The sequence below is a fragment of the Silene latifolia genome, unplaced genomic scaffold (genome assembly GCF_048544455.1).
Source record: "Silene latifolia isolate original U9 population unplaced genomic scaffold, ASM4854445v1 scaffold_70, whole genome shotgun sequence".
NCBI classification, from domain to species: domain Eukaryota; kingdom Viridiplantae; phylum Streptophyta; class Magnoliopsida; order Caryophyllales; family Caryophyllaceae; genus Silene; species Silene latifolia.
The window spans coordinates 719732-729404 of NW_027413609.1; the positions used below are offsets into that span (position 1 = coordinate 719732).

Below are 9673 nucleotides of genomic sequence, written 5' to 3' on the forward strand. Positions count from 1 at the left end.
GAAGGTCGGGTCCCAAAAATGTAGTGGGTCGTGCATGGGCTCGTTTCGGGCCGAATATGGGGTCTTGCACTAGACCGGAGGCCGTTGCCATTGTAGATCCGTTGAGGAACCATTCCGAAGAGGGGGCTCAAGCTAGGCGGGCCAACAAGAAGAACAAGGGGAAAATGTATCATGAGGGAAAAGGCAAGGGTAGAATGGAAGAGTGAAGACCTCCATTACCCACTTTATTATTATGTTGTATTAGTGTTGTGAGTTTTTATTATGTTGTATTAGCTATGTTTGTTGTGTTTTGTGCTAGTTTTATTATGTGAGGTGTTTCAGTCGACACCTTAGCTTTGACATGTTGTAGACTCGTCGAGCTTTATTTGTTGTTGAATTTGTAATCCCTCCCATTATTAAATAAATAAGTGGATTACTCGTGTCAAAAATTGTGAATGCTTGTTTCTTTCATCCATTTTGTAAAGGCAATTCGGTTTGAATCGTCCTAAACATTTGCACTTAGGAAGGTGGGATTTTTGTGGGAAGGGAGAAAGGCTCATATTTTGTATTTTTGGGGAAAAGGGAATGTTTTTCCCTTTCTTCTTTTTGAAAGTGGATGTGGGGATGGTTGTCTTTGATTATGGGGATGGTTGTTTTTTATTATGGGGATGGTTGTATCCTTCTTGTGTAAGAAAGGACTGCCTACGTATCCACCTGAAGAAGTGAAATCATACCATGATTGTAGTTCGTAATTTTGTGAATTTGATTGGGTTTTGTGGTTGTATCCGTCATGTATAAGAGGGACTGCCTACGTATCCACCTGAAGAGGTGAAATCAAACCATGCTCATAGTTCAGGAGTTTTTGTTTTAGTGCAAATAGATGTTGCCTTTGACAGATCAAAGGACATTCGAAACGGGCAAGGTGCCGCAACTTAGACTCGATAAAACATGCAATTTCAAATCAGTTGGGTTTGAATTTTCCCCTCAGATCGACGGGTAATGGTGCTCAGACCGACTTGAGGACCAAGTCGCCTTCTCGGATATTCCTGGGTTTAACCTTCTTGTTGAATGCCCGTTGTATACGTCGCTGGTATAGCTGGATGTTGTGCAATGCGTTGAGCCGCCGTTCGTCTAGAAGAGTGAGTTGCTCGAACCTTCGACGGGTCCACTCCGCCTCAGGGACCTCACTCTCCAGTAGGATGCGTAGAGAAGGGACCTCTAACTCTACCGGTTGAACCGCCTCCATACCGTATACTAGGTAGAAGGGTGTGGCGCCCGTCGGTGTTCGAATGGAGGTTCGGTATCCCCAGAGTGCGAATGGGAGTTTGCTCGGCCAATCGCGGTAGTTGTCTTGCATTTTCTTGATAATGGTGACAAGCGTTTTGTTAGCTGCCTCCATCGCTCCGTTGGTTTGGGGACGGTTGGGGGATGATCGATGTCTTTTGATCTTGTATTTGTCCAGCAAGGCCTGAGTTTCCGCCCGGAAGTGAGAGTCTTGATCGCTGATGATTTCATGGGGTATCCCATATGGGCAGATGATATTGTTTTGGATGAACTTGGCCACTTGTTTGGCGGTCAAGACTGCATATGACTGTGTTTCCATCCATTTAGTGAAATAGTCGATGACGACAAGGACGAAGCAATGCCACTTAGTGCCTATCGGGTTAACCTTCCCGATGATGTCGATGCCCTTGGTTGAGAAAGGCCAGGGTGATACCATGGTGTATAAAAGGGATGGTGGTATGTATTGTATGTTGGCGAAGATTTGGCAATTGTGGCAATGTTTGACGTAGTTATGCCAATCGGCTTCCATGGTGGTCCAATAGTAGCCTAGCCGCATGATTTTCGGGTAAGCATCATTGCGCTCATATGAGGGCCACATTCTCCGTCGTGGACCTGTCCCATGACTTTTTTGGCTTTGTGATGGTAAATGCAAAGGAGGAGAATCCCTTGGGGTGTTCTTTTGTATAGTTGATTTTGGTTCATCACGAATTGTGATGCAAGTAAACGGATGGCTCTTTGTCCTCTTGGGTCAGAGTTAGGAGGGAATTCATTTTTGGTTTTGTAGTTGAGGATGGCTTGGTACCAGGGTTCATCATAGCTTTCGTCGTTGTTGATGGCACAAATCTGAGCTAGCTCGCTCCTTCTCTCGACACATAGGGGCATCGATGTCATGTCGTCACGTATGTTGACGAGCGCGGCAATTTTTGCCAGGGCGTCAGCAAATTGATTTTCCTCTCGTGGCAAGTGAAAGTAGTCGACTTGGTCGAAGAACTCGACCTCATGATTGATCTTCGCTCGGTAGGGAGCTAAGCTGTCACTTCGGATTTTCCATGATCCGGACACCTGATTGATGATGAGTGAGGAATCGCCGTGTATCCGCAGTCTCTTGATGCCAAGTGTGATGGCTGCTTGTAGGCCGATGAGGCATGCTTCATATTCGGCGGCATTGTTGGTGACGGCGACGTCTAGTTTGACCGAGATCGGAACATGTTCTCCCTCTGGTGATATTAGAAGGATTCCTACCTCGAAGCCACTCAGATTAGATGCACCATCGAAGTATAGGTCCCATGCGTCGGAGTCAACACAAAGGATGTCTTCATCAGGAAGCAACCATGTGTCGGTCGTTGGATCCTTGTTGACGGGATTCTATGCTAGGAAATCAGCGACTGCTCTTCCCTTGATAACCTTGAGGGGTAAAAACTTGAGATCAAACTCGGACAGCATGAGTGTCCACCTAGACAGCCTTCCGTTTAGTACAGGTTTTTCGAAGATGTATTTGACCGGGTCCATCTTGGAGTAGATGTGGACCGTGTAGCTGAGCTGTAATGTCGCAGCTTCATTGTTGACCATACTAGGGCAAGGTATGTCTTCTCCAGTTGGGTGTACCTTGTTTCGTACTCAATGAACTTTTTGCTGATGTAGTAGATGGCTCGTTCTTCGCCGTCGACTGTTTGTGCTAGCATTGCTCCCATGGTTGTGTCGGTAACAGTCAGGTATAGGGATAGAGGGATTCCCGGTTGTGGTGGCATGAGGACAGGAGGTTTGGATAGGATTTCCTTTATCCTGTCGAAGGCCTTTTGACAATCGTAGTCCCAATCGGTGTGATCGGAGGCGCGAAGTTTCTTGAATATTGGTTCGTAAATCATGGTGAGCTTGGCAATGAAGCGGCTGATGTATTGAACCTGACCGAGAAATCCCCGAATCTCCTTCTCGTTCTTAGGTCGTGGCATTTGTTGAACATCTTTTATTTTGGTTGGATCAATCTCAATGCCTCTCTTGCTGACGACATGTCCCTAGAGTTTTCCGGAGGTGACCCCGAATGCATACTTCTGAGGATTTAGTCTCATGTTATATTTCCGCAGACGAGCGAAGAATTTCCGAAGGGCATTGATGTGGCCTTCCCGTTCTCTTGATTTGACAATCATATCATCGACATATACCTCCACCTCCTTGTGCATCATATCATGTAGGAGACTGGTTGCGGTTCTTTGATAGGTTGCTCCGGCGTTGATGAGACCGAAAGGCATGACCATGTAGCAATAGGTACCCCACTGTGTAATGAATGCAGTCTTGTGCATGTCTTCCTAAGCCATTTTGATCTGGTTGTACCTAGCATACCCGTTCATGAATGATAGGAGAGCATGTTGATACGTGCATTTTGTATAGTCTTTTTTAGTCTATTTTTACACGTATTTCCATGTACTTTTGTACTGTTTATATTGCATTTTTCCCCGAAATGGCTACTTTGGTTCGTCTTGTCTATTTTGCAGGAATGAACGTGAAAGTAGTAGAATCGTACCATTTTCGTCCTGTTTTGCATGCATTTTGAGGTGACGGGATTTTCAGAGTGGGATATTGCATTGGGTTGCGTGAAGGAACGGTCTACGAAGCAGTCGGCTACGAGTTGGAGCTCTTTCAGAGGAAGAACACTCGATCGAGGACATTTATTAGTCGATCGAGTGGTTTTATTGGCTGAGGAGGTCGATCGAGCTGTTTATTCTACTCGATCGACAAAGCTGGAATTCAAGGATGCTCGATCGAGTAACAATTTTGGTCGATCGAGAAGATTACCTGCAGAAGTCCTCGATCGAGCTGTCTCAAACTGCTCGATCGAGTGGTTTAGTATTCCACGGGCCTTAATTAGTCCGTGTTACCTATTTTATTTTATGGACTTCGCTAATTTCTATTTAAGCGCAAAATAATTAGGTCATTAAGATCTATCTTTTCATCTATCATTTTTACACTGCTCTTGAACGCCACTCTATTCTTTTTCTCTTTTCCCAAAAACTTTTACTGTAACTTTTACTTTCGGGGTTAATTAGTTGGGATCTAGTGTTCTTTACGCCGGAATTCTCGCGATTGTAATCTCTATCGCTTCCTTAATCTTAATCTTTCATTCATTTGTTTTAATTACTTGTTTTGTTTCCTATAATTTCTGCCCTAATCTCTTTTATGCGATTTAATTATTATTTCAATATGTTTGCCATTAGTTCATTCATAATTATTAGTCTTGACAATATTAATAATATGAGTAGCTAATTTAATTCATGTTGGGATTAAGGGATCTACGGTAGATATGTGACGATGTAGTGAATAGGTTAGATGGATTATTTGTGAGATTCTATGCCCATAACAATTTAACTGTATTTACCGACCTATTTGAGTGCACGCTTCTAAGTTACCCTTTAATCTGGTTAAATTTATTCCTGGATCGGAAGATTAGACTAAAAATACCTGCTATGAACAGTAGACTACCCTGAGGAGGACGGAAGTTAAGTTAGTGGAAATCTAGGATAGAAAGTGGACCGGAAGGACCTTTCCATATCCGTCTCACAGTAATTTATCAACGCTATTTACAGTTGAGTCGTTAGACTGCCGTAGTGAACCGAAATCCCGAAATGTCCCCTCTTTATTGATCACCTTATTCTTATTTTCTGCCTTTACTGCTCTTTCTTTACTACTCTTTTCTTTAAGCCTTTATTTAGTTTAGAAAACCAAATTTACAAACCCCCACTTGTGACCGAATAGACGAACCTTTTACAGATATCTTGCCTCCCTGTGGAGATCGACCTGACTTCCCTAGCTATATAGTTAGTTTAGTTAGTTCTTTTTTATAGGTATACGACTGCCATGTCAAATTTTGGCGCCGTTGCCGGGGAGGCAATTGCCCTATCTGTTTTTTGTTTCGTTTATTTTATCCGTCTCAGGGAATTCTTATTCCTTGAGACAGTTCTTATTTATTTTCTTTCAGTGTTGTGTATGCCCAGGTCAAACAGGTTGGAATTAGTTTCAGCTGATTCTGAGCCAGAGAGACTGTTCAGGCATAGACTCCGTCTGCAAAGAGAATCATGAAAGGAAGACTTGAGTACTTTCGAACTCGAGCTTAAGCATTTCCTATTTACATAAGATCAATATTTAGTAGAAGATAATCTCAGTTCTGTAAACCAACCAGTAAAGATGCCGAATATTGCAAATCATTCGGAGCCTAAAGCATCATCTATTCCTAAGGGTTTCAACCTCCAGACTGAGGATGGTAATACTTTTGACATTCGTCCGTCTTATATCAATCTGGTGGAGAGAAATCTCTTTAGGGGTGTGGTAGGTGAAGACCCGAGGAAGCATATGGAGGTCTTTACGGATTATTGCTCTACTATCCCCGCCACAAAGGGGGTAACTCAAGACGAGATTAAGGAGGTGTTGTTTCCTTTTTCTTTGACTGACTCAGCCAGGGAGTGGCTGACTGACTTGGATCGTACGGCCGCAGGGATCACAGACTGGGAGACCCTTGATCTTGCTTTTTATAAGAGATATTTCCCTCTGCATCGCACCAATCAGCTGAGGGAAAAGATCACAAGTTTCAAGCAGGCACCTGATGAGACCTTCTATGAAGCTTGGTGTCGGTTCAAGAGGTTGGTGAGGTCTCTTCCTCACCATGGTTTTGATCCGTGGTTTCTGTCCAATCAGTTCTACAATAGTTGTACGATGACCACAGAGCTACACTTGACGCATCATCGAACGGAAGATTTCAAAAGAATACTGCTGATGATAACGGATGGGCCATTATTGAGGAGATGGCGACTCATTGTGCTGAGTATGGGAACCCACGGGACGGTATTCGAACAGTTCACGCGGTTGATAAGGCAGTCGTGGCTCAGCTAGAAGCCATGAATGCCGTTTTGATAGATTGGAGCTGCAATCTGCTGGGGAACCTCAGACGGTTCATTTGCTTACTTGACAGGTTACCGTCACATGTGAGAGGTGTGGGAGCAACGATGGTCATACTCCTATTGACTGTCTTACAGAGAAGGAACTGGTCCTTGCTTTTCAACAATACAGGCAAGGAGGGGGTTCCTATTATAATAACCAAGGAGCAGTCCACCCCAACCTGAGGTGGACAACTCAAAATGTGCTCAATCCCACTCCTCCACCGCAACAGCAGCAGCCATATGTCCCTCCTCATAAGGCTCAACAAGGATTTCAAAAGCCTCCTTCCTTCCCTCCTCCCAATCACGGTGCATCATCTTCTGGTGGGGTAAGTGATCTATCTGAGTTGAAGACGATGTTGCAGTCTTTAACAACGCAGTGACAGCTAAGTGACCAACAAAAAGATACGTCCATCAAGTTACTTGAAACTCAAGTTGCCCAATTAGCCGCGAACCAGTCCACGAGAAAGCAGGGTCATTTGCCGTCACAAGCCGATAAGAATCCACATGAGACGGTGAATTTAATAAATCTGAGAAGCGGTCGTTCTTACGAGGGACCCGAGCTGTTGAAATCAGACCCGAGGAAGGCTAATACTGCTGATGAACAGGTTACTGTTGATGAAAACGAGCTGATAATGAAGAAAGTGCTCGATCGACTAGTTTATGGGGGTCGATCGAGGAAAACTTATGAAGAAAGGACTCGATCAAGTGAAAATGTTGCTCGATCGAGTGATCAGGAAAAAGAACGGCTCGATCGAGAAGCCTAAACAGCTCGATCGAGTTATTTTGTTGAAGAAAGAGTTCGATCGAGTGATATTTTTGTTCGATCGACTATTGTTGATAAAGAAAAACTCAATCGTGAGCCTGCTAGTGCTCGATCGAGTGAAATCTCTCCTGAAAGACCTCGATCGAGAGGAAGAAAATCTCGATCAAAGGATATAGAGCTTGATCCAGCCGACACGTTGGAAGAGAGGAATAAGGTTCTTGAAATACCTATTACCGTGCCCTTTCCGGGGCGATTATAGAACACGAAGGCCAATCAACAGTTCAGTAAATTTCCCGAACTCCTGAAAAGCTTGCAAGTCACTGTTCCGTTCGCCGAATTGCTGACAGAGGTACCCTCTTACCTTAAATTTATGAAAGAAATTTTATCACGTAAGAGGCATATTAATGATCATGAGATGGTAGCTTTGACCGAAGTAGCGACTGCCCTAGTTCAGAATAAGTTACCTCCCAAACAGTCAAACCCGGGTAGTTTCTCGATTCCGTGTCATATAGGTACCCACTTGATTGATAACGCGTTATGCTATCTTGGCGCTAGCGTGAGTGTCTTACCGATGTCTCTTGCTAAGAGACTTGGTTTGACTAAGTTTAATTGTATAAACATGACTTTTCAGATGGCCGACCGTAGTATATCACGGCCGTTAGGTGTCATTGAGGACATACCTGTTAAGATCGGGAGGTTCTTTATTCCCGTTGATTTCATTGTACTTGACATCCCCGAAGATACTCACACCCCTCTCATTTTAGGGAGACCATTTTTATTCACTGCTCATGCAGTGATTGACGTCGGGGGCAAGACATTGACTTTTCAGGTTGGGGATGAGGAATTATTATTCCATCAGTCTAAGTCCCGAAGGGCTCCCATGCAAGCTCAACCTTACAATGCTCTTTCCTCCACTGATCCTCTTATTGACACTCTAAATGAAAATTTGGAATTCTGTGCTGCCATTGTGATCCCTCCGCCTCAGATTGAGAGCGAAAAGGAGGAGAATTCGTCTGTTTTCCTTGCTGCAGGTACAGATGGAAATAATGCAGGAATTGTCAATGGTCATTGTGCAATTAAAATCAGTCAAAGTGGGGATGATAATGTCAAAGTTGGTGAGAAGGGAATAAGGACGAGAAAAGTTCGCGCGTATGTGGACGTCAACTATTCTCCTCCTACTGATTCAAGTACAAGCTCCTAGAGAATGAAGAGGACGATTAATGTTGCTGAAGTGACGTCCTCCAATCAGAAGCCCTCCGTGGGGCTACTGAATTGTTTTGAGAAGTGAGCGAGGAATGCCCAGTGTAACAAATTGTAAAAACTAATTTTAATTTTATGTTGGATTTTTTTATTGCATTTTATTAGGACAATTAGAATTTAGACATTTTTAGCATAGTTTAGAAGACTATATACTGTTACTTTTTATATTTGGTATTTTGGGATATGTTTGCGAGTGTTTTTATGCAGGTTTGGGGAGATTATACGCAATTTCAAGGGCTGACACGAGGAAAAGAACTCGATCGAGTACTTTTTGTACTCGATCGAATGGTTCCAGAGTGCTCGATCGAGAAAGGCCAAATAAGGGAGTACTCGATCAAGTATATTTCTACTCGATCGAGTGAGTTGCATACAAGAGCTCTCGATCGAGTGGTTTAAAATCACTCGATCGAGTGAATTTGCAAATGACACGCAGGAAGTCTCTTAAACTCCCTTCTTTCTTTCTTTATTTCATTTCCTTCTTCATTTTTCACTTGCCCGTCATTATTTGCAATAAAACCCTCCCAAAAACCTCCATTAATCTTGCCCATTACCAAATCCAACACCTACAATTTATTCCTTGCCAATTACTTGACATTTGCCCTCTACTTACCCTTTGATTTTTGTTGAATTGGACGGTCAATTTGGGGTTTTAGGGTTTGCGATTTTTAGTCAAAAAATAGCCTAATTTGCTTCGTTGTTTGTCGATTAATTGCTAATTTGTAGGTTTCTCATCATCAAGTAAGTATTCCCTTACTTCATTATCTTTCTATTGCATTAATTTTGCCTTTTTGAAGTACATTGGGAATTAGGGTTTCGGGTAGATAATTTTGGTCAAAAGTTTCGACTGTTCTTATGATTTTCTGCCTAATTTGCCTTACTTGATGATTATTTCCCTTACCTCATCGCCATTTACATGTTTAATTCGAATTTTATGAGGAAATTTGTGATCAGGGTTCTTGCCAGTCGAATTTTTCGACTGAAATTGGGGTTTTCCTGTTGTTTATGCTTAATTTGATTCAATTGATGCTTATCCCCCTTTCCCTATCACCGATCATCTGTTTTATTCGAATTTTTGAGGAAAAATTTGGGAATTATAATGCATTTAGTCGAAATTTTCGATTTGTCTTGGGGAATTTTCTCATTTTTACTGTAATTTAATTATTGTTTTCCCTACCCTATTTGACTAGGATGGATTCTAGCTCTATGCCTTCTACCAGCTCGACTGTTAGTTCGTCCTTGTCTGAGACGGTGGTCCCTGCTGCCACTACCTCCTCCGCACCTGCTAATACCGTAGCCTCTACCTCTGTTTTCCTTGTTAGTCCGCTTTGTCTTTGTCTTTCTTGCTTCTAGCACTATTGCTAGCCCCGTTTGACCACCACTTGACCCACGTTGCTAGCTAAAGCACGCCGCTAGCCCTTCTTCCTCGTGGCGGTCTCTGCCGCTTCTTCATTGCGGCTTCGGC

General features: G+C 43.2%; 1 non-coding gene across 1 annotated transcript; it reads right to left on the reverse strand.

Annotated features, from left to right (window-relative positions):
- Positions 1-5815: 5815 nt before the first annotated feature.
- LOC141640106 (small nucleolar RNA R71) lies at positions 5816-5921 on the reverse strand. Its single transcript, XR_012542852.1, has one exon. It is a non-coding gene; the product is annotated as a small nucleolar RNA R71 (small nucleolar RNA).
- Positions 5922-9673: the final 3752 nt, after the last annotated feature.